This window comes from Thamnophis sirtalis, unplaced genomic scaffold, assembly GCF_051295495.1.
Source record: "Thamnophis sirtalis isolate CommonGarterSnake01/CBP01778 unplaced genomic scaffold, rThaSir2_p1.2 scaffold_2, whole genome shotgun sequence".
NCBI lineage: Eukaryota > Metazoa > Chordata > Lepidosauria > Squamata > Natricidae > Thamnophis > Thamnophis sirtalis.
In genome coordinates, this window is record NW_028261382.1 from 132,448,553 (window position 1) to 132,475,329 (window position 26,777).

Consider the following 26,777-nt stretch of genomic DNA (forward strand, 5'->3'; position numbering starts at 1 on the left):
GCAAGGCAGAGATGGAGAATGAAATGAAGTAAGCCTTGCAACGCTTTATTCAGCTAAAGAATCAGGAAGGTCTAGCTTCTGTAGGCAAGACTCCATTTATGTAATCTGACGAATGAATTAATAATGCTTTTCCTGGCTCATACCACTTCAGCATGCAGGAGAGCAATAGCAAACGTGAACTTTCCCTTTCCATGCATGTTGATTCAGTGGAAACAAGGTCTTTTGTTTTGTTTTGGGGGAAAGTAAACCTTTACCCGGAAATAAAGGAAAACTATGTGTCATATTAGTTTGCTTTCTGCCTTCTGGCTTTAAGATTCCTATAGAAGCTATGAGAAATGTTAATTTAGGATCATGGATGGCCTCAAGTTCACTGTGTTACATTATGATTTTCCTATACAGAGAGTACTCCAGTGTATGTTAAAAATATAAATTTCATGAGCGTGTATTCTTATTAAGACACTTTTAACCTGTCTTTATACTCTATAAATCTAGGCATCTTGCCAAAACATTAGTAACAGCATTAAAACATCATAAAAGTACAAATTAGAAGCAAATATGCCAGATGGTGAAAAGCAAATTTTCCAACCACTACATTTCACTGGTTATACCATTAATGGAGAATCCTACTGAAACTATTTCCAGGGTTATAATCAGGGTTAGAAATTGTGGCAAAAATCCAGGGAGAAAGATGAAGAGATGGGACTTTCCAACTCAGGATGGTGATTTAATACATTCTGGACTAATATAATGGAACTGTAGAGTTGGAATTCATCCAATCCAAATACTGGATATTATTATCTACACATTATCTTCTAAAGAAGCTCTCCATATAAAACGTATCTATCAGCCTTTCCTTGATTATTGCAATGTGCATGAAGTCTCCTGCATGGAGATTTCATTTTGGTAAGAAGCAGATCCTCCAAAGAAATATGGGAGTAAAGCGAATGCAGAAATTAACGATCAAATGTGATTGATTGAAAAAGCCCACACCTCAGCATTTTACTACTTGCTGATATGACATTGAAATGAAACAAGCCAGAATTCTTGATGAGATTCATTATAACTTGCCAGCCCAATGTGTGACCAATCAATTGTTTTTACACTATGATGGGAATTTATAGCAGAGGTCCATTAAATATTCTGTATTAGCTACTTATTTGCAAATGCCCTAATATAAATAAATAAAATGTTAAGGGTGGCCATCAATGACTTGTTGGTGTTTGATTATTAACCAAACCAAATTAAATCCACAATCATATGTCATCTTTCAAAATTGAAGGAGACCTGGTGATTTTCACCAAGCAACGTATCCCCAAACTGGAACTTAATTTTTATATATTCACCCTATTAGTTACCTTTTGAGTCAGAAATGTTATGTAGAATGTAGGAAGGTAGTAAGAAAATAAAAAGAAATATTGGTTAATTTATTTTCTACCCATGACATTCACTAGATCTCTCCAAACATTTTTATCCTTGGAAAGCATCATTGGTTACAAACATATAATGCTACATACATTGCCATTCATTCCTTAGATTGCTTGGCTCTCTTTTTTGGCTACATACAGCCACAAGTTTATTTGGTATAGAATAGAATACTTTATTTGACCAAGTGTGATTAGACACAAAGGGAATTTGTCTCCGGTGCATAATCTCTCAATGTACATGCAAAAGAAAAGAATAGTCATAATCATAATGATACGAATAAGAGAAGGTAGTGAAATAAGGGTAATAGTAATACAGCCATACTACATGAATAAATATACTTAGGCACAAGACAGTACTGTGGGAAATAGGTATTCATCAGAGTGATGGCAGGAAGGAAAAAACTGTCTCTTTGCCGCGTTGTTTTGGCATACAATGCCCTGTAGCAGCATCCCCAGGAGAGGAAATAGTTTTAAATAGCTTATGTCCAGAATGTTAGGGATACTTTCTAACCTTCTTTCTGGCTCATGCAATATACAGGTCCTCAATGGAAGGCAGGTTGGTTGCAATCATTTTTTCTACAATTCTAACTATCCATTGAAGTCTGACATGTCCTGTTTGGTTGCTATACTAGAATGTTGTAGAAGAACAAATGACAGACTCAATGATTCCTCTATACAATTGTATCAATATCTCCTGGGGTAACTCAGAACTTTCTGAGTTGACCCAGGAAGAACATTCTTTGTTGTTCCTTTTTAATAATGGTTCTGATCTTAGGTGTCTGTTTTAAATTCTGGGAGATTATAGAACCCATAACTTTGAAGGACTCTACTGTTAATACTGTGTCGTCTAATATAGTAAGAGATGGTAAAACAGGAGGGCTCCTCCTAAAGTCCATTCTCACCTCTACTGTTTTAACCATGTTCAGCTCCAGATTGTTTTGGCTGTACCATAGGACCAGTTGTTCAATCTCCCATCCATATGCAGACTCACCACCATCTTAAATGAGACCAATAACTCTTGTACCATCTGCAAACTTCAGTACTTTAACACAGGGATCCTTACAGATACAGTCATTGGTATACCAAGAAAAGAATAATGGAAAGAAAACACAGCCCCGGGGGCTGTCTGTGCTAGGTGTTCAGGTATTCAATGTGATTTCCACAAACTTCACCTGTTGGTTTCTTTATGTCAGAAAGCTTATAATTCACCTACAAGTATGGACAAGCACAGTTAGCTGAATCAGTTTAGAGTAAATACTTTCTGGAATGATGGTATTGAATGCTGAGCTGAAGTCCACAAAAAGAAACTATACATATGTTCCCAGGGATTCCAGATGTTGCAAGATTCAAGATGTTGACAGCATCATCTGCCAATCTATTTGCTTTGCAGTAGGCAAGCTGCAAGGGGTCCAGCAGATCCATGATGATGGATACGTTTCATGACTACAGATGTCAGAGCAACCATGTAGTCATTCAGTTCCTTGATGGAGGATTTCTTGGTCAATAGGATAATAGTAGAGTGTTTCAAGCAAGAAGAAACATAACACACCAGTGATCTGATGGCTGTGACCAGAGGGCATTTGCCCAGGTTCGCCTGGTGCGCCAGTTGCGACCCTACCTGAATCGGGAGGCTCTCACAACAGTCACCCGGGCCCTTGTGACCTCTAGGCTGGAATACTGCAATGTGCTCTACATGGGGCTGCCCTTGAAGAGCATCCGGCGATTCAGCTAGTCCAGAACGCGGCCGTGCGAGTGATCGTGGGTGCACCTCGGTTCACCCACATAACACCTATCCTCCGCGAGCTGCGCTGGCTACCTGTTGATCTCCGGGTGCGCTTCAAGGTGCTATTAGTCACCCATAAAGCCCTCCATGGTAGTGGGTCTGCATACTTGAGAGACCGCCTTCTGCCAATTACCTCCCTGCGACCAATTAGATCTCATAGATTGGGCCTCCTCCGAGTTCCATCTGCCAGCCAGTGCCGGCTGGCAATTACAAGGAGGAGAGCCTTCTCAGTAGTAGCTCTGACCCTTTGGAACGATCTCCCCGTGGAGATTCGTACTCTCACCACCGTCCAGGCCTTCCGCATAGCCCTTAAGAACTGGCTAGCCCGTCAGGCCTGGGGACAAAGATAATTGCCCCTCCTGAATGATGAATGAATGTTGCTCATTATTTTATTCTATGTTTGTCTGCATTACTGTTTGTATATCCCTCCCTTGATTTTATGTAAGCCGCCCTGAGTCCCCTCAGGGAAAAGGGCGGCCTATAAATGTTAATAAACCTCTTAAAACCTCTTAATTTATTAACAATGTGGGTGAATATGGAGGCCATTTGATGAACACAGACTTTCAAGCAAGAGGGAGTTACTCCCAAAGTTCCCTCTAATTTTTTTTCAGTGTGAGCAGAAAAGTATAGTGTTTGAGCGGCATATTTTCATGCCTGAGCACCTGAATTTTTTTAACAGATATCACCTAAGACAACAATTAAATCAGTATTATTTGAAACTCAAAGTTATGTTTATTCAAGGTACCCGCTTAATTAAAAGTGTTATATAATATCAGTATCACTTAACAACGCTCCTGCTTAGCAACCAAAATGTTGGCTCAGAAAGTCTGGCTTTTGAAGCACGCAAATCTTAAAGCTGTTGTTACAATACCCTCGCACCCCTAACCCTTTAGAAAAAAAACCCCAGGGGTCTTCAAACCTGACAGCTTTAAGACTTGTGGACTTCAACTCCCAGAATTCCTCCTCCAGTCATGTTGGCTCAGAAACTCTGGCACTGAAGCATGCAAGTCTTAAACTGTCAAGTTACAAGATCCTTGCACCCATAACCCTTTAGGGGGAAAAAACACAGGGATCTTCAAACCTGACAGCTTAAGACTTGTGGACTTCAACTCCCAGAATTCCTCCTCCAGTCATGTTGCGGCGACGTCATCTGCGTGGATCTGCTCCATCTTCGGGTTTTTTCACAGGGGGCAGGGCTGCCGCTGAAGATGCCGACGAGCCCCACCACCACCAGAATAACTGCTGCCGCCTCCCCCTCCTCCTCCAAGAGGACCACCACATTTGCTGAACAGCGCTGCAGCCAAGGTGAAGCCTCCAAAGCTCCCGCAGGCGCCCCCGCCCATGGCAGCGACAGCGGTGCCTCCCCCTCTGCTCGGAGCACCTCAGCTGGGCTCTGGGTTACCCCTGCCACCGCCTCCACCTCCACAGTGCTTTTCAGAAGCCAGGAGGCCTTTTTTCCTGCTCTTGCCCCCTCCATCGCCTTTCTACTAACTCCCGTGGCCTCATGGCTCCTCAAAATCACAGCAGAGGAGGAAGGGGGATGGATAACGTGCGGGCCAGCTCAGGTGCTCCGCATGGAGGGGGAGGCGGGGGTGCTGCTGACGGGAGCTTTGGCGGCTTCATCTCAGCCATGGCATCGGGCAGCAAATCCAGTGCTGTTAGAGGAGGAGGAGGAGGAGGCAGCAGATATTCTGGTGGCGGCAGGGGCTTTTGGGGGTAACTTCAGCCGCAGCGTCAGGCACAAGCGGCTAGGATTAGCAGACACAAAGGACCTCCCTGCCGGGCTTGCTTTGCTGAACACAGGGGCGACTGACGCTAGTTTGAGCGGCTGCAGCTGGCACAAACTATCGTCAGTCACTCTGTGCTCATCAAAACAAGTCTGCAGAGGTCCTTTGCGGACGGCCAGTTCTAGCTGCCTGCAAAGGACTTCCCCACGTTTGCTTTGGCAGAAATCACTGCGCAGCAGTTAAAACTGCTGCGCGGGGTTTTCTTGCCATGTGCGCGGCCGCGCAGCCACGCACCTTAGAGGGAACAGTGGTTACTCCTTCTGGGCCTGGTGCTTTTCCAAACTTTTGTCTATGAAATAGACCTTGCACATTTTTTCTAGAATCACCAAGTGTGTGGGACACAGAGGATCTCTATCTCTGTCTGTCTATGTCTATGTCTATGTCTATGTCTATGTCTATGTCTATGTCTATGTCTATATCTATATCTATATCTATATCTATATCTATATCATCTATATCTATATTTTTATTTAATTATTTAATTAACTTTTATGCCGCCCACTCTCGGAAGACTCAGGGCGGCTTACAAATAAGAAGGGGAAGGGGGATATAAAAAACAAAAAACCAGTTAAAAATTCAACAATATTCATAACATAAGATGGGGTTGGATAATTCAACAGCCCCAGGCCTGCCAGAACAGCCAGGTCTTGGTCGCTTTGCGGAAGGCTGGAAGGGTAGTGAGGGTCCGGATCTCAATGGGGAGATCGTTCCATAGGGCCGGAGCAGCAACAGAGAAGGGTCTCTCCTGGGGGATCGACAGCCGACATTGGCCAGCAGATGGAATCCGGAGGAGGCCTAGTCTGTGCGATCTAATAGGTCTCTGGGAGGTAACTGGCAGGAGGCTGTCTCTCAGGTAGCCAGGTCCGATACCATGTAGGGCTTTAAAAGTAACGACTAGCACCTTGAAGCATGTCCGGAGACCAATGGGAAGCCAGTGCAGCTCGCCGAGGATAGGTGTAACGTGGGTGTACCTAGGTGCACCCACAATCGCTCGCGCGGCTGCATTCTGGACTAGCTGGAGTCTTCAAACACTCTTCAGGGGCAGCCCCATGTAGAGTGCGTTACAGTAATCCAGTGTTGAGGTGACGAGGGCGTGAGAGACTATCCAAAGGGCCTCCCAGTCCAGATAAGGTTGCAATTGATGCACCAGGCGAACCTGGGCAAAGGCCCCCCTGGTCACAGCTGACAGATGATGTTCTAGTGTCAGCTGCGGATCCAGGACGACTCCCAAATTGCGAACTCTCTCTGAGGGGGCATATAATTTCACACACCCCGGGCGGGAATAGCTGGACCATCCTTGGGAGGGAGCATCAATAGCCACTCAGTCTTCTTGGGATTGAGTGAAAGCTTGTTCGCTCCCATCCAGACCCTGACAGCCTCCAGGCACTGGCACATCACTTCTACCACTTCACTGAGTTGGCACGGGGCGGACAGATACAATTGTGTATCGTTTGCATATTGATGATATTTAATCCTGTGCCGGCATATGATCTCACCCAGCGGCTTCATGTAGATGTTAAATAGGAGGGGGGACAGGACCGAACCCTGCGGCACCCCATAATTGAGGGGCCTAGGGGTCGATCTCTGCCCTCTGACCAACATCAACTGTGACCTGTCTGAGAGGTAGGAGGAGAACCACCGAAGAAAGGTGCCTCCTACTCCCACCTCCCACAACCGTCGCAGAAGGATACCATGGTCGATGGTATCGAAGGCCGCTGAGAGGTCAAGAAGCACTAGGATAGAGGAGTGACCCCTATCCCTGGCTCACCAGAGATCATCGATCAGCGCGACCAAAGCAGTTTCTGTGCTGTAACCAGGCCTGAAACCAGACTGAAAGGAATCCAGATAATCGGTTTCATCCAAGGACCGCCGGAGTTGAAAGGCCACCACTTTCTCAACAACCTTCCCTACAAAGGGGAGGTTGGAGACTGGATGATAGTTACTCAAAATGGCTGGATCCAGAGAAAGCTTCTTCAGGAGGGGTCTCACCACCGCATCCTTTAGGAGGTGCGGGAAGGATCCCTCCTGGAGAGAGGTGTTAACTATCATCTGGATCCAGCCGTGTGTCACCCCCCCCCTGCTGGTCGAGACCAGCCAAGAGGGGCATGGGTCCAGTATACAGGTGGAGGCACTCACCGCTCCCATGGCCTTTTCCACTTCCTCAGGAGCGACAAGTTGAAACTTGCTCCAAGAAATCCGCTCAAGACCATCCCCCAGTACCTCGGCTGGTACCATGCAATTGGAGTCCAGATCTGTCTGAATCTGAGTGACTTTATCCGTTAGAAACTGAACAAATTCCTCAGCTCTACCCTGTAAAGGGTCATCCGCGTCCCTCCCTTTCAAGAGGGAGCGGGCTACACTAAACAAGGTGGCTGGGCGCGATTCTGCGGATGCAATAAGAGCGGAAAAATGCGCACATTTTGCCACCCATATTGCCATGAGATAGGTCCTGATATAGGCTCTCATCAGTGCTCGGTCAGATTCAGAGTTACTATCCCTCCAGCGGCGCTCTAGGCACCTCTTTTGGGGCTTCATCTCCTGGAGTTCCTCGGAGAACCAAGGACTCCTCCTGGATCCACTACCTTGGAGAGGCCGTAAAGGCGCAATCTGGTTTAGAGCCCCCACCGCCGCTGTATTCCAAGCAGCGACTAAGGACTCTACCGGACTGTGGACGAGTGAGTCAGGTATTTCTCCAAGCGCCATCTGAAATCCCATAGGGTCCATCAGGCACCTGGGGCGGAACCACCTAATCGGTTCCTCCTCCCTACAGTGGGGGATTGGTTTCCAAAAGTCAACCCTCAGTAGGAAGTGATCAGACCATGACAAGAGCAAGATCTTAATGCCCCTCAAATCTAGATCACGTCTCCACTGCTCCGAGAGGAATACGAGGTCAAGTGTGTGACATGCTGAGTGAGTCGGACCCCAGATTACTTGGGTCAAGTCCATGGCTGTCATGGAAGCCATGAACTCCTGCGCCCCATCAGAGCGTTCACTGAGTGAAGGCAGGTTGAAATCCCCCAGCACCATAAGCCTGGGGAACTTTACCGCCAGCTCGGCTACTGACTCAAGGAGCGAGGGGAGGACTGTTGCAACAGTGTTGGGAGGAAGGTACGTTAACAACAAGCCCACTTGAACCTCAAGGTCCAACTTCACCAACAAGGACTCACACCCGACAAGCTCCGGAGCAGGGATCCTACGAGGAACTAATGACCCTTGGATGATGACAGCCACTCCCCCACCCCATTTTCTGGGGTCACGGCTGATGGAGCACCTGAAACCCTTCTGGGCACATTTCAGTGAGGGGGACTCCTCCCAAGGTCTGCCCCCTTGTCTAATATTAGGTCCCGGATGCGGGGAGCCTTGTGAACCACAGACCTGGCATTTAGCAACAACAGCCTGAGACCAGGGTCCTGACCACTCTTGCCATCTGGTCCTGGAGTGGAACTAACAGGGCCGGAAGGAGGGATCGCTGTGACGTAGTGGACCCTCCTTCCCCAGTAATGGCTAGCCCTGAAGTTCCCGTCGTACCTGCCCCTCCCCATCATGATCGTAATGTTCTGGCCCACTCCCATACCCGTGGACCCCATTTCCCCTCCCATGGCCTCCGCTCTCTCCGGCAGGCCATTTATCTCAGTCATTCTAGGATGGGAGGTAGGCCTGGGCCCCCTACCACTTCTGCAATAGCACTCAGTGGAGGAGGCACCCGGCTGTACTCCCAGTCCTTTCATACATGCACAGTCTCTCACTCATACAATATCTATATCTATATCTATATCTACATCTACATCTACATCTACATCATCTACATCTACATCTACATCTACATCTACATCTACATCTACATCTACATCTACATCTACATCTACATCTACATCTACATCTACATCTACATCTACATCTACATACATACATACATACATACATACATACATACATACACACATACATACATACATACATACATACACCTATCAAATTTCTACACCATTAAGCTGAGTTAAGTGATTATGGGCAGTTTTCAATAAGAGGTTCTTCAATCTTCTCCTATATGTTAACTCATTCAGTGATGCATGTGACTCTGGGGCTTAATGATGCTGGATGTACCAGTGAGTCCAGTGAGTCCTAGCACTGTGTGTTGGTGTGAGCTCCCATTACTTTTATCAGCTTCTATCAACCAACAGTTTGAAAACATGTTATATGCAAGTAGATAAATAGGTACCACTTCAGTGGGAGACAAGTTGGTGCTTAATGCAGGCAGTCAGATTCCTGCTGACTCTGAATCTTCCCAGTTGTTGAGTCCATTTATGAGATTGCTCTGGAAAGAGAGGTGGCCTAGGATGATGCTCCACGAAGAGCCTCTCATCTTTCTCTCTGTTGCAAAGCTAACTCATCCTCCTGTGGTGAAGTACACAAGTATGTCCTACAACAGAGCTGGTAAATTGACATATTTACTTATCTGCAATAGCATTGTGGTTTCCAAACTAATGTAACAATACCATATGTAACAACAACAGCAAAACAACTCTTTCATTCTTTAGTGATATATTGTTTTGCAATTTAATCATGCTGAGTAGTGTTGGGTTTCAGTGTTTAGTCACTGTGATCTAGACAATATATTTCCTGACATCTCTTTAGCCACTATAGCTGGCATGTTCTGAGGTAAGATGGTCTGCTAAACAAACTACAGGCAACCACAGTCAAGATCATGGTCACTAAAATCCCAAGTCCAACGATATCCAACCGATAACAGCTGTGAAAGCCTACACCAGTAATTTAATCAACATTCATTTTCTATATATGGCCAAATCATTTCAATGTACCTTTTTCATACTGATCCATTACATTTGTATTCAATCCACATTGAATGAAGCACCCACTTGAGTTCTGTTTAATAACATATACTTCTTAAGTATCCACTTCCACCGCATTCAACTTTTATGTTTCTCCTGATACACCTATCCTTCACATCCACAAAATCTGGAATAATCACTCTCTTATACCTATCTGTTTTATGTTTCTTCAAGTCAAACATCCCTTTCCCCAAATTCAGTAAAAAGATGCAAACATTCATCAAGTTTTTCAACATTGTTCTTGCAATCATTCACTTCATTTTCCCTGTCAAACTCAGTTACTTTGGGCTTTGACACATTAATTTTCTGAGTCATACTCCTTACGGCATCATACACTTTGACATTGATTGCAAATCATTTGGATTGTTAGCCAACAAGATAGCATTATCTGCATACAAAACTATATGTATACACACATCCCTAAATAAGCACCCCTCTCATCACCGCAAGCATTCCTTAAGTATTTTTTCGTAAATACATTAAACACCACAAAAAGATCATCAAACATCCTTGTCCTATGCATTGCTCAAAGTATTGAATCAATTTGTTAAGCATTCCATTCATTCTCACGCATGATTTAGTTCCATCATATACTGCTCTTATCGCATTCAGCAACCAACTTTCAATTCCATCCTTGCCCAAAACATTCCATAACTTAAGCTAATTCATTTTACTATATATACCTATTCAGCCAGCTATTCAGATTACAGAAAGAGACTAAGAAATACTAAAGTTAATTAGTGTTTTTGGTCAAAGACCAAAATGTTAGGAAATACTAAGAAAAATGTCAAAGGTCTCTGGTTAAAAAAAATAAAGACAATAGCCTACTCGAAAGTCTTGTTGTCTTTTATTAGTTATTTTTGGGAGGGGAGTGGGGTGACTTACAATCATTTTTTCATTCCAGAATTACTGCCTAGACTAATCTTTGCAGTTTTCCTTACAAGATTTTGTGGAATGTTAGAAGTTTGCCATTGTTTCCCCCCCCCCTTGGGCTGAGAGAGAATACCCAAGGATTCCCAGCTGTCTTTGTGCCTAAGTTGTAACTAGAACTAATTATCTCCCTGTTTCTAGACTGATGCCTTAACCACTACCCCAAACTGATAATCTCTTTATTAATTTTATTATTGATAATTCATCAATTTATGGATTCCTATATACCAATGACAGTCCACATGATGCAATTTCCATTGCTAATTCCCTTAATTGTTTATCATAAATCATCAAATTATTCAATCCTTTATATTCATTTTTGTCATATGTAAGTAGGAATATAATGATTCTAGATTACATATTCAAAACAAATAGATCTTATCTTAAGTATATACTCAACTCACTACATCATCACTATTCTTATTTATTCTTAGGTCTCCAAATTACCATATTTTTTGCACTCTAAGACACTCCAGACTATAACCCCTCCTAGTTTTGGGGAAGGAAAACAAGAAAAAAGTCTGCCTCTGCCTCCCAGCATCCATTGGAAACAGCAAACAGCAAACAGCCTGGTCAGCTTGAGCATGTTATTGAAGCCTGGTTTAGCATGAGCAGCTGATTGGTGGTTGGATCAGCCTTCCAGCATACTTCCGATCAGCTATTCCAGGATGTGAGGATTGCCGCTGCCTATCGTTGCTTCCGTGCACCCTGTTTTTGGCATCTGCATGTCCAGTTCTCAGCCTCTGCACATCCCGTTTTTGGGCCATTCCACACAGCAGAGATCACCAATGGCAAACAGTGGTGGTGATTGATGACAATAGGTAGTGGCAATCAGTGATGGTAGCACGCCCTGCTGCCTGCAACAGGCCAAAAACAGGCCATGCTGAGGCCGAAAACAGGACATGCAGAGGCCAAAAATGGGGCATGCAGATGCCAAAATTGGGGCAGGCAAAGGTCGAAAATAGCCAAAGGGTGGGGGCCAGTGTGTGGGTGGGGCTTCAGCAACATTCACTCTATAAGTCACACAGACATTTTACCCACTATTGAGGGGGGAAGTGCATCTTATAGACTGAAAAATGTGGTACTTTTTCTGTGCACTTCTGTATCTTTCCAAACCATACACTAATGTCACCTGTACTGTATTTATTCAAAACACTGGGATATTTTTTTCATTCCAAATTTGAATCTGGTTCTTCTACTGTCAATGTTTACTGGATTTTCACAAGCAAGTACCATCAACAAATGGTGGAAGAAGACTAGGGCCTTATATGCACTACCAGATTACCTTTACCAGTACAGACTAGCAGTCGTTTTTGGAATACAGGAATAGATGGTTTTATCCAGTGCTCAACCAGTACAGTATAATGTCTGGGTGCATCCAGACTTTCAAAATATCTGTTTTCCTGCTTCTGTCAACAAAACCCACTCTCTGGTTCGTCTGCTGTCTTTATATTCTTCCAAGTCACTCTTTCATTTTTTGGCTACTTCACAGAGGCCAGAATACACCCTGATCATTTTTTTTCTGTATAAAGTTTACTGTAGTACCTTTTGGATCAAATATTTCATATTCCATAGCTTTTATTTATTTGAATGTATTGGCCTCCCAGGTGTAGTGGACTCTAGGCAACAAACAAAACTACGGAAAAACCCATAAAACAGTTATGATGAAACAGGAATCCAGTGGGTTGTTGTTGTTGTTATTTTAAAGCCCAGCTATAGGAGCTCAGAAAAATGAAAATGTAATTCAGAAAAAATAAAATATTTATGTTTGGCTTTAAACCAGGAATGTTCTGCACAGACCAGTTTTTAACCACTATGCTAATGCTAATGGGAAAGATATGCCGTAGCAGGTGCTGTAACCAACTTTATTCATGAAAAACAGGGAAAAGGAAAGAAAGTGGTTTGAATTTTGAAACTTGTGGTTATGCTCCATCTGATGCTTTAATTATGTATATATATATACATAAGTTTGTTTTGATTTTGTATACATTTTTAATGTTTGTGTTTTTGAACTGTGGGCATATATACAGACAAACACACAGAGACATGTACAGTCTATCCAGAATATATCCCATAGGACCTACGCACCGGAAGTTAAGTGATTGGCCATCACCTTCCTGCTAGAAAAAGGTAAGAGGCAGCTGAATTTTTCAGTGGGACGATGTGACAGCCTGAAGTCTGAATGAATATGCTACAAGGCATTGCTGAAAACTCTCAGTCTAGACAAAATTTTATTAAATCAGTTTAGAATCAAGTCAGCATGAGCCCAGTCAAATCACTCATTAAGGCTGCAGTGTAAATAAGCCCTGGGATGATGAGACTTAACACAATTGCATATCCACATTTGAGACTATTCAGTGAAAAGTCTGAAATGCGATTATAGTACCTCACCTCTCTTTTTGAGCTCCAAATTCTTGGCCAGTGGCCCTGTTCAAAATCTCTCCCCCGCCCATTTTTTTGCAAAAATAGCAAAGGGAAGATACAAGCAAAGCCCCTAGTATGCTTCATCCTATTCCACAAGCCATGATATTATTGACTGTGTCCCAACAACAAGGAAGTGCCTAAAGTGTACTGGCTTACTCTCAGGATACAAGTTTAGTTTCTTCTAATTAAAATGGTAGCTAAGAAATTAGCATGCTTCCAAGTAAAGTATATGCATTTAATGTAATTATAAGAATCCCTGGAGTCAATATATCCATAATCAGCATTTATATTAATAAAACTGATGGAAAACTGCAATGTATCCAGCTAATGGTTTGTTTTGGAGAGTGCCCACCTAAGCATAAAATGGGAAATAAAAGCAGGGCAGTCAAGAAATGGAGGCAAACTCTTCAATTTGCTCTTGAATCCCACCTGTCTGATGACTTGCCATGCCAATCATTTTGAAAATTAGCAAGTTTCCTCTCATGGCTTTCTCTTTATTTTTATCTTCTCATAAACTGAAATCTCTTCAGCAAAGTATGCCTGTTCGAAATGCATGTGCATTTTCAACATAAATATATGTGAGGGTCAGGAAAAGGGATGTCAAAATTCATGCATTTAGCATGCTAGTTTTGGTGCGGCAACACTGTACAATCATACTTAACAGTTTTATTAATATAACTGGCAATTAATTTTAATATTAAATATAAAAACAGCAAAAACATGAAAATAAAGTGAGAAAAGCTTACAGTTTCAAAAACCAAAATATTAATCGTAAGTAATCACCTTGGCTCTTATAAATTCTTTGAAATGATTTAACGTGATGGTCCATGCATAGTGAAATATTTAAAACCATAAATGGATGCCTTCTGGCTAAAATAATTTCAGCATAAATCCAATGCCCAGTTCACAATGAAGCTGCCTTAATCAGATAATCCAAGTATCTCTCATCAAAATGCTGGATCTAACAAAACAGATTTAGAATATATGTGAAACTAAACAGGGAAAAGTGCTTTAGGTAATTCCAATATGTAAAAAGGTGACTAGGAAAGCCTGTAGCTCTTCTTCCTGTGTTCCTAAGAATCTTGTGAATGATGCTTATCATAATATTAATTGCCTTGGGACACAGAAGGAAGAGCTAGAGCCTAGACAATGGTTCAATAAGCAAAATCTAACTCCGAAAGAATCATGGGACTAAAGAAAGCTTCTCAGAAGGAACCCTCCCTACTTTTCTGGAGAACAAATGTAAGAGAGGGGAGAGGTTCTTTTAGACTTGGAAAATGCTGTTATTCTAATCTTACAATAAAACTAATATTAGTACACATAGTGTATGCTTTTTTGCCTGGTCTACCTTTAAGAGCTCATACTTATTCAATTCTAGAAGTTGCTAGGTTCCCATTATTTTATGCTTACAGATAAAACAAGTTTTACTTCTAGGATATTGTGGTACAGAATTTTAACTTAGAGTTGACCTAATGAGTCCTTTTTTAATGCATATAACCATGATGTTCAAAAATATTTTTCTAACTGTACTTTTCAGCAACTACTTTAACTGCTTTTTTGTTTTATAAACATGACTCATATTCTGTGTTCCTATTAATTTCATATATATATGTCACAAACTTGATGAATACAAATGATCATTAATTCCCTCTTATAATCCATGGAGAATTTGCTCTGTTCACATGTTTTCGTTGTACAAATAGAATATTCTAAGGATGTGTGTTTCTTCACACAGTATTGAACATTTCATTAGTGAAGGATTCCAAATTATTTATAAGCAATTAAGTCTGTATGAAATACTCTCTTTCATGCATATATATGGAAGAACTAAAGTGCTGTGGAAACCTTCAATGCTTCCTGAAGGAAGACATGCCTATTAGCTGGCAAAAACAATAAATCAAAGAAGCTTGACTTATTGACTTATGTCTTTTTATCAAGCCACACATGTGTTCAGAAATAATGTTTATATTATTATCTTTACCATCATCATTACCATGATACCCATGTGTAATCGTTTGCATTATGGCCATTCCCTTTTATAATTATATTTGTTTTCAATTAAACCTAATATTAAAAATAAACAAATTAATATTACTTACTGGGAACCTTCAGGGAAGAACTGTTTTTCTTAGACCATGCTTATAGTTCCAGATTGATACTAAACCACAGAAATAACACAAATATATTGCTATCAATGGAATATATAAATATTAAGAAAAGCATGCAGGCAATGAAGCATATAGTAGGCCAAGTAATGCTTTATTTGGAAATACATATATTGTGTGGGTTTATTTCTTATATAAATTGTTTTTATCTAATCCAAGTAATTATCAACAACATAATACAGGTTAAATGTAACATTAACTAGAATTCATATTGCCATGTTTTGTTTCCTATTTTATACAGCAATAATAACTTATGTACCACTTCACAGTTTTGAAAAAGTCTACTATGCATAGGATGGTAGAAATTTAATTTTTCTACAGCTCCCTTCTTTCTATAATAACTCATTCAATTCCAAATGATAAGCCAGGATTTAAAAACAAAAACAAAAAACAACTTCTCAAGAGAAAAATGTGCTCACACAAATGTATATATGTAGCCATTTTGATTAAGATCAGTCAAATGCTTACCTTTTACCTCTAATTTTGCCTATTGCATTATTATCAGTTTTAATAATAACTGTGAATGGCAGAGAAATCATATATTGCTGACGATTGATGAGGCTGTTGAAAATGAAAAATGTATGAGAGACTGAATTGGTTATAGAGGTTTTTATGGGTGCCTTTTAGATAAGCATTGTGACTTTTAACTCTTTTTGAAAGACAAATAGGTTTGTGGAGTGTGTGTATTGCCAATGTTCATTCAACATGTGATGGAAAATCAGAAACAAAAAAAAATAGTTTTGTAACCTAACAAGACTTATATGGATAGAGTTGAGATAGATAAACGCACTCCGCTGTAGCAGCAGCCTAAGCAAATCATGTGGGAATCAAAAATATTAAATTGTATGTTTTGATTGATTATGTGTCATCAAGTCATTGTTAGTTTTATGATCTATCCTAATCTGGTATTTTAGTTCTTCCAACAGTGCACCCATCACCACCATAATTTAGTCCATCCACCTTGCTGATGGTTGTCCTCTTCTTTTCTCTTCTTCCACCTTTCTCAGCAGCTCTTTTGCTAGACATTTAGGTCTTCACATAATGTGTCCAAAGTAGAATAATTTGAGCATGGTTATTTGTGCCAAAAGTGAGAACTCTAGGTTGATTTCAATGACGTGCAGTGAGGTTTATGGTTGGTGAGGCACTGACACAGTGGTGGTTTCAATTTTTTTTAGACTTGTGGACTTCAACTCCCAGAATTCCACAGCATGCTCAGTTCCGATTTAAAGTGACAGCATTTGTTTTTCTCCTTTGCAAAAAAGTTTCCTTCATTCTTTTTCTTCTCCCTCCTCCTCCTTCCACCCTCTCTCCCTCCCTCCCACCTCTCTCAAACAGACACATGTACAGAGAGAAGTTGAATTGGACTATGTTTCCTACCCCCTTCCCTCTCTCACTTACTCTCTCTCAAACAAACACAAACACAGAAGTTGGATTGGATATATTTTCCAATGGCTTGAAAGCAGCTCCTGTGTGTGTGTGTGTGTGTGTGTGTGTGTGTGTGTGTGTGTGTGTGTGTGTGTGTTTGTGTGTGTGTGTGTGTGTGAAAAGGCAACATGGCTCTGCCTGCAATCAAACTACACTTGGGGAGGGATCTACACTTGAGGATGAAGTTTGTATTCCTCCCCTCCCTCCGACCAACACGAACCAGCTGTTTTTTCCAGCTGTTTCACAGAGGATTTCAACTCTGCTCTTGCCTGTCATCATGAAAAGAAAAAAAATGTAAAAGGAAAAAGGCAAGAGGTGAGGTCAGGCTGAGCTAGTTGCTGCCTGAGTCACTGTGGATGACTCTGCTTAACTGTTTAAAAAAGCCTCTAAAAAAGCACCCTCTACAGGAGGAGGAAGGAGAACAACGTGCCTCACCTACGTCAGGAATTTTTCAGCTTTTAATCCTTGCTTAACTCTGCTCAAGTGATCATAAAACACATAAAGTCAGACTAGATGAGGCACGTCATTCTCCTGTCTCCTCCTGTAGAGAGTGCTTTTTTAGAGGCTTTTTTTAAACAGTTAAGCAGAGTCATCCACGGTGACAAGTAGCTCAGCCTGACCTCAGCTCTTACCTTTTTTCTTTTACTTTTTTTCTTCTTTTCATGATGACAGTGGTGAGGCTCTGCCTCCTCTGCCTCCCCTGACTGCACGTCCCTGGCTGATTTTCTTTCTCAATGATTTGGCTGTTTATTTCCTTGATTGTCCACAATACCTTTAGGAATTGCTTCTAACACCAAGGTTCAAAAGCATCGATATACTTCATATTCTACTTATAAATCCAACTTCCACTTCTATAGAGTTACAGGAAATATAATGGCCTGCATGATTCTGATCTTTTAAATTGAGAGTACAGGTAACTCTTGATTTATGGTGATAATTGAGATCTGGGGTTTTTTAACATTTCATTATATGATGCATCACTTAGTGACATCAATCTTGTTTCCATCAACTGAATCTTCGACTTAGAACAGTTCATTTAGTGACCATTCAAAGTTACAACAGCACTGAGAAAAGTAACATGATCATTTTTTTACAGTTATGACCTTTGCAAATTCAGATTCTTGGCAACTAGTTTATATTTATGAACATCGCTGTGTCCCAGGGTCACGTGATCCCCTTTTATGACCTTCTGACAAGCAAAGTCAATGGAGAAACCAGTTTCTCTTATCAGGTTACTAACATATCAACTGCATGATTCACTTATCAACTGAGGCAAGAAAGGTCATAAAATGGGGAAAAACTCACTTAACAAATTTCTCACTTAACAACAGAAATCTTGGGCTCAATTGTGGTCATAAGTCAAGGACTACAACCCAAATAGTTAAGCTGATGTTGTTAGCTGAGAATCCACCCCAATCCAAGCTATACAAACTTGGAATATTTCCCAGCCAATGAGCCTCAGTTCTTCCAATGTAAGGATGTGGTCTGCTTCCACTTCCACTTGCCCCACCTGCCCATTCCATCCCCCCATTTCTGCCCTTCCAGCCATCATGCAACTGGCCTTGTGAGGCAGCATGCAGCTCCAGAATCATATGTCTAAGGAAATTCTTGGCGCATAGTTTTGAAGCTGCAAGAAGCTCCTGAGCCACAAGGCAGCACAAATATGCAGTTCCTGCAGGAAGCTGCAGCCCCCTAGCCCAGCCCATCAGTTTACCACACTTTTTGTCAGTCCAGTTCAACTCAGGCTAGGCCAGCTGCTACTGCTCTTGACACTGTCCCAGCTGACTTTCGCCATCTTCTTGCACTTGCTACTTATATGGACTTGCCCTTCATGAGGCGACTGCTGGCCATGTAAGATCTTCTTTCCCAAATGTCATGAGGAAACTGTTATCAGTCATCTTGGGAAGAAAGTGTTGTGCAGTTAAAAGCTGTCTAGCAAAGTGCCATGTCAGACATGCTTGGACAGCAAAGGCTAGGGATGGTGGAACACAGAGGGCCATGAAGAATTGAGGACCAAAAAGCAAAGTTGGAGGGGAGATTGGCAAGTGGAGGAAGTTGAAGCACCCTTGTGGCCATAAGTGCAGGTGAGCTGCCAGGCAAGTGACATGTAACATTTAATCATGGGAGTGGCTATAATTTTAGGGACTATTTGTAAATACTTCTTGTTCAATGTCCACATAACTTTGAATAATCGCTGAACACATGGTAATAACTCAAGGAGAATCTATATAGAACCACTCTTTTAACCAGAATTATTTTAGGGTCTGAGAAACTAACACTTAAGATACCATGCTTCCCGGAAAATATGACATGTCCTGATAATAAAGCCAGGCCACATTTTTCTGGTGGGCAAAAATATAAGTCCTCCCCGCAAATAAGCCCCCTGGACAACCCTCCACCTTCGGCCAGGCAGAGCGCTGCTCATCAACCTAGCTGTATCCTGAAGGTGCCAAGCTGTGGGAACTGGGGGGAGGCAAATGTGATCGCATTGCCGAGTGGCTGCTCTCTTGTGAGCGGGCTCCAAAAGAGCCAGGCCCAGCCTCAGAGGTGAATGGTTGTGTTGCGCTGTCGCAGCAGTGCAACACAACAGCCATGAAGTGACCAGGCTCACGAGCAGCCACCCAGAAAACCCCCTTTCCAGCCAGGCACAGTGCCATTCACTGACCTAGGGGTATCGCCAAGCCATGTGAGAACCTGTTCGTCACCACCCGGCTCCCACAGCTTGGTGCCTTTGAAATGCCAGTGAATGGCGCTCTGCACGACTGGAGAGGGGGGTTGTGTGAATGACTATTCCGCCCTCGCTCATGCGCCTCCCAGCCTCATGATGCCCTGTCCCAGCTCTCCCTGAAGAGCCAGGGAACCTCCTCTGCCGCCGCCACCATGGCAGCATGGCTTTTCCAGCAGCTTCTAAACTGAGTCTTCCAGCAGTGACCACTCTGGGCGTACACTCTATGGTTGTGGGCCAGCTGCCAGCAGAGTGTACAACCATAGAGCATATGTCCAGAGCAGCCACTGCTGAAAGACTCGGTTTGGAAGCCGCCAAAAAAGCCATGCTGGGATAGTGGTGGCGGCAGCGGCAGCAGTGGAGGTACCCTGGCTCTGCAGGGAGAGCTGGATCAGGGTATTGGGAGGCTGGGAGGCCCATGAGCAAGAGCGGAACAGCTGCTCACTCAACCCCACCTCTCCAGCCATTCAGAGCATCATTCACTGGCATTTCAAAGGCGTCAAGTTGCGGGAGCCAGGCAGCGGCGAACAGGCACTCACACAGCTTGGCGATACCCTTAGGTCAGTGAATGTCGCTCTGCCTGGCTGGAAAGGGGGTTTGACGGGTGGCTGCTTGTGAGCGTGGTCACTTCATGGCTGTTGTGTTGCACTGCTGTGAGAGTGCAATACAGCCATTCGCCCCTGAGGCTGTGCCTGGCTCTTTGGGAGCCCACTCGCAAGAGAGCAGCTGCCCGGCAACCCCAAAACAATAAACCCTCCCTTCATAATAAAGCCAAAGCCATATTTTATGAGTATAAAGAAAATAAGACCCTGTCTTATTTTTGGGGAAACACGGTGCTTAAATAAAATATCTGCATACATTTTCCCAAGCCAGGTGGTAAATCTTCGACCAACCCAAAGGAGGCTGTTTTCCATTTTATTGCACTCATTTTTAAAAAATCATTCTCTAATTGTGAACTGGGAAGAACAGCTTTAGCACTTGCTGTTAACACACACACACACACACAAACCAGTAGCCATGCACAGACAAAAAGAGTTATCACACAGATAACTTTAGATCCTAAATTACTAATCTTGGTGGATGAAGCCCCATGTTATTCTGTTGAATTGTCTTACAGAGAATCTAGTACTTCATTCTGTCAAGGGTACCACATAAATTTTTAAAGCACACTGGATATTTTAACAAATTGATTCACTTCCTTTCCTCGAAAAAAGACTCCCAAACAAGAGCTGAGTCTGCAAATTTGTAGTGTTTCTTGTAGTCTTTTTTCCCGTCAGTTTCCACCTACTTTGATCAATGCTCCTCTATCCAACCTATCTGATCTTCTTCTTCTGACTCTGAGCCTCAGTACTCTCCCAACTGATTTACTGGGTGATTTCCTCACCAGAGAACCTTCCAGCTTCTCTCTCCTCCATTGGCTAACCACTGCCAAGGAAGACTTTTTATACCCCTGTAGCCCCAAGCCCTCTGTCTTCTCTGGCAGTAAAAGAGAAGTGCTAGTGCTCTGGCTGGCAGAGTAAAACATGGTGAAAATTTTCCTTTTTCCACCTTCTTACTTTTCTTTTAGTCAAGAGTTGCCTTTCTCTCTTGTTTTTTAAATCACTTATTCCCTTATCTTTTACATCAGAGTTCCTCAAGTGGTCAATATTGAACTCCAAGCATCAATGAATCTATACAAGGGGTCAATGTTGCTATTGTATTATTTGCTGTAGTATTAGTTAAAGTAGATTTATTAAATCATTGTCATATAATAAACATTTATGGATCAAAGAAGTGAAGAGTTTGGGGACCCCTGTCTTAGACTACATCTGTCTACTTTAACCTTTTCCTTTTTCCTTACACTGCCTCCTGACTAAGATTCTTGTTGTATTCCTGTCCCAAAGCTCCATCTGACACTTTTAAACCTTTCTAATTCTTGTGAGTTTCATTTTTGCCTCTCTACTCCTTGGGATTGGTCTCTTATTTTTGTCCCAAGGTTCCTAATTCTAAATGTTTTCACTGCCCCTCAGTTGTCTAATTGCAGCAGATTTATCTTTCTCTTCACTTCCACCGAATTACTTTTCCATGGAAGTGCTTATTCCCCTGATTCCTACTTGTTAAGGAACCAGATCCTGAGCACTCAGGCTTTAACTTAGATTATATATTTCTTACAGCAAATTCCTTCCAGTTTGAACCAACCTGCTCCTCCTTTAATTATTTATGAAGACCTTACTACAGACTAATGCTTGCTGAGATCAAATTTCAGCAAACACTGTATTTCTTTGTGCACGTGTTGAATGAGGGTGATTGTTCTAGAACATAACTATGAAGCAGTGGTGAAATTCAATTTTTTTACTACTGGTTCTGTGGCATGGCTTGGTGGGTGTGGCAGGGAAAGAATACTGCAAATCTCCATTCCCACCCCCACCCCCACCCCGGGGCCAGCCAGAAGTGGTATTTGCCGTTCTCCGAACTATTCAAAATTTCCGCTACCGGTTCTCCAGAACCTGTCAAAACCTTCTGAATTTCACCCCTGCTATGAAGGCCTTTGACAAAGATACTCTATCTATGGGAGGTTGGATATGACATGAGAAGGAGACTAGCACACTGAGTGAAAGTGATTAGAACTATTCAGGTAGCTATTTATCTTGGAAAAGATAACTACTTACCTTGAATTCATTGGGATTTAATTACCTTGTCCTTGAAGACCAACTTAAAGGTCTTTATCATCTCATCTGTCTTAGCAAGAAGAAAGGGGAAACAACTTGAAAGAACTCTCTCCCAGCTTTCATATGTTGTCAGGCAAATATACACATATGACCAGGCAGCTATGGAAATCCTTTGAAGCAGTAACACTGAGCTTTCCCAAGGAAGCAGGTGCTTTAATGTTTCATAGAAGAAGAGATTTGCTTTGCAAAATGCTTCTTTCCAAAGCTTTGCCAGCTTTGAATCTCTAGCATAGCTATTATTGGGTATACTCATCTGATCATGGTTTCAATGAGACCTACTATAAATAAGTATTCATAGGTTCACATTTGCTAAGGTCAGATTACTACTTTGCCTTTCTTTTTCTGGGTATATGTGCGCATGCAAGAGACTAATTTGTGTAGAAATGGTGTTTGATTCATGAACAGAACAGAGTTGAAAATATCCATTGCTAAGCAAGACAGTTGTGAGTTTTGCTCCATTTTACAACCTTTCTTGCCACAGTTGTTAAGTGAATAATTGCAGTTGTTAAGTTAGTAACATGATTATTAAGTGAATCTGTCTTGACCATTGACTTTGCTTATCAGGAAGTCACAAAAGGTTAACATGTAACCATCATAAATACATGTCAGTTGCTAAGTGTTTGAATATTGATTATGTGACCATGGGGATGTTGCAACTGTTACCAATGTGAAAAACTATCATAAATTATTTTCCAGTCCCATTGTTAACTTTGAATGGTCGCTAAATGAATGGCTGTAATGTGAGGACTACTTGTCACTAAAATAATGTTATTAAAAATTAATTTTAACCAATAATGATTCATTCAAATATTTCAACAATAAATACACATCTTTGTACCCAGATATCCTGTATGTAAATTTAATGATCATGGAATTAAGTTCTTACTTTTCTTTTAGTCAAGAGTTGCCTTCCTCTCTTGTTTTGTAAATCACTTATTCCCTTATCTTTTACACCAGAGTTCCTCAAGTGGTCAATATTGAACTTCAAGCATCAATGAATCTATACAAGGGGTCAATGTTGCTATTGTATTATTTGCTGTAGTATATATAAATATTGGAAGGTTGCTAGGAAACTAGGAATGAAATAATTGTATCCAATGTACCTGGAAATCAGTAAAATCTATGGACATAAGAATAAAAATCAAATCCAGGAAAGAAAAAAGTATATGTTTTTAAAAAGATCAAAAGTCATAGCTTTTTCAGCTGTTTGGGTTATTCCTTTTTTGTCCTTTGAATGTTTGCTTAACTTGAGAACCATCCAGGGACATATACATTTAATAAATACATAAATTCTGCTGTTAAAGGCAGATTTAGAATGGATTAGAATGGATAAAAAGCATTGGTTCAGTTGAAGGGCCAACTGCGCCAATGCTCAGCAGCCAACAAGCTGCTAAGATCGCCTACAACAAACTGAAGTTCTTTAACCCAAGCCAATAGAGGCAACCCAACAGAGAAATGTGTATTTTGGCAATGGAGCAGGGGAAAAAAACATACCCTGGGGCAATGGTGGGTTGCAAACCCCGTTCCAACCGGTACGGTTTGAACAGGACTGGCGGCGTCCTCATGGACGTACGCAGCATGCACACAGGCATTCAAGCACCTCCGTGATGCTCCAACTACTCTGCAGAGCATTGCATAGGCGCTGTATGCGCCTACATGGAAGTGCAGAAGCCCTCGGGCAGGCAGGTGGGCCCTTCGGAGCACCATACCGGAACTGTATCTGGTGCTCTGGGCTGGCTCCAGTATGCCCGTACTGGGGTGTACCTCCTGCAATCCACCACTGCCCTGGGATCATTTTAAAGGCAAATGGGAATTTATAGAAGGCAAGCTCACTTCTTTCTGCCTTCCAGAAATAGTTGTTTACTTTTTTAGTGTTGGGCAATCCAGCAGCATGGAATTTTAAAAAAATCCAAATCTAATTCCTGAAGTATTTTTAGACGGAAATGGAAAAAAGGAGGTTACTTGATCATTCAGCTCTTGTCACTGGTTATCCGTAGTATATCAAAAGCTTCTGCAGTACAACAAATCTTTGAAAGGCTGAAAGATGTTCAGATGAATTATTGTTCAAACTTGCTTTTTCTAGCAGACATTAGCAGAATGCTCTTTTTCTTCCCATTGTGGTGCCTTCAGAAAGTGGATGCTTTGAGCCTGTTCTGTGTCAAAGTTGTATTTCAAATTCCTGGGTATCTGTGGACACTTACGTCATCAATCAGCTGAGTGGTGAGTTTTTTTTAATTTTAACACCTGCAAAAGGAGCAACTATTTTCTTGGTTGATTCAGCTTTTCAGCATTTGATTGGCATAAAGTAATGACCCATGCCGACAGTTCGTTAAAAGTTTTACATTTATAAGTTTTATAACATTGCCACAGAGGGTTAAAATGTTGTGGAACACATTTAGCAAAGGAGCAAAATTTGGATATCAAAATGTAAACAACCAGCTTTCTTGTAAGACACATTCAGAAATAATGCACTCAGTATCCTTCCACCTTAAACTAACAAATAAAATTCATCTACATGTGACTCCATTTAGATCTGTGCCTCATATATGAATGTTTAAAAAAAACCACTTTTCTAGCTTTGTCCAAATGTTACTGTACATTATTGTAAACAAAATGCAAAAGGTCACAACTGACTAAATTCCTATCAATTATGAACTTTTTAAAATGCACATTTAGTACATATTTCTGGTTTTTCTATGAGGTTTTTTTTTTAAAGAAAAATGGTTTATACAGTTCACTTCCTGCCATAATCAAGGCCTTTCTAACCTGATATCTGAAGGTTCTGCTTCAGTGAATAATTCAGTAGGTTAGTGAAACTGTGGCCGCAAAGAAAGTGCTAATCTTAGATGGAAGCTGTGAGGGATATTAAGAAACAATTGCAAAAAGTGACATATTTAATAGAGAAAGATTACTCTGTGCTACATCTATTTAATTTGAAATGAATAAATTTTGCCAGTATTTTATGAGATGCAGTCTGCAAATTATGTGAAACTTCATAGTGTCAATGAAGTCTAAGGAAAAGAATAAAAGGTTTCCTGCTTCCCCCTCATCTCCACCATTTTATGAGCATTGTGATTTCTGAGGACTTTTCAATCTTTTCAAAAGAATTTTCTATGGAAAAGAAGGACTATTCACTGCACAACCTGATTAATTTGAATTAAGAAGAAGAAGGGGTAGGAAAAGGTGATCGCGCAAGAAAGATAAATAATAGAAGGCAATAAAAGGATCTTATATAATGAGACTTTTTGAAATGACTGAAATTCCTCCTGGACTGTGACTGAGTGGGGCTCGATAGATTCTTAGTCTTTCAAGGGAAATTTAGTTGATGTAGCCAAGACAAGCTTAAACGTGTGAGGGAACATGAATGTGAAAAATGATGGGGACAAGCTTTGGATTTTAATCTATAAGAAGATTCTTCAAAGTAGTTCAGTTTTAGTGGAAATCATTTATTTTACTCTCATGAATAAGCACAAGTGGAGAAAATGATGCTAGTTCTGAGGAGGCAACTTTTTTTAAAAAAAGATTTTTGGAGTATTTTTAAATTAGAGATTTTTTTAAAAAAAAATAGTATACTGAACATTTAAAATGATAACATATGAAAGTTTGAGGATCAATTCTAATACAGTTAGAGTCCCTCGGGAGTGGGGAGGCATACAAATTAAATAAACATTCAAACATTCAAATGAGAATGATAACTGAATTGGAAGGAAGGAATTGATATATTAGGACCTCAACCTCCAGTTCTGCTTTGCAATTAAGACTGTAGATAAATTACTGGCTTTTAGCCTCACAGTTTGCCTTTCAATAAAAATGGGCTTCTACTGAAGTAGAAAGTTTGTTTTTGAAGGAGAGGTTTGCTCAAACTTCACTTCAGCACTGCAAGTTTGGACAAGTTTTTCTCCTGTAATCTTTTCAGTTTTTCTATCATCATGTTGTGGTAGGGCACAGCAGACACAAGTTTTTCTTATTTCACCTGTCCTTTACAGTATATGTATGAAAGAATGAATACATCTGCCTATCTTGTCATGTTTCAGTACTAATTTTGCCTGCGAGAAGTTATCTCACTTTTTCACAAAACATCCACCATCAAGACAGAACTTATCAGCAATTTTCATCACAAAAAATCTTGGGAGCTGATATTATTTCTCAGTTCTGATTCTAAAAGATTACAAAACTCATAATTCTAAACAACTAAAATAAAGTTTCTTTAAAATTAGAGGTACACCAAAAAGCAATTGTGCTAAATACTTCAGGGATAGATTTTCAATGCTGATGTAACTTTGAATAGTCACTAAATGAACTGTTGTAAGCTGAGGACTATCTGTACAGCTTGAGGGGATGTGTTGGTTGTTCAGGTTTTCTGGAGGCACTAGCAGGCATATCTCCAATGATAGTCAGTGGTTTTAACATGTTGAGTACAACTGGATGATCAAAGTCCCATTTCTTTTTGATATCCATCACATGCATTGCACACAGGTAAAAAGAGGAAAGGTTTTAGATGTGTGGACATGCTTGTCATCTTGAAATCCGTTACCCCTGGCAAAAAGAAAAAAGTA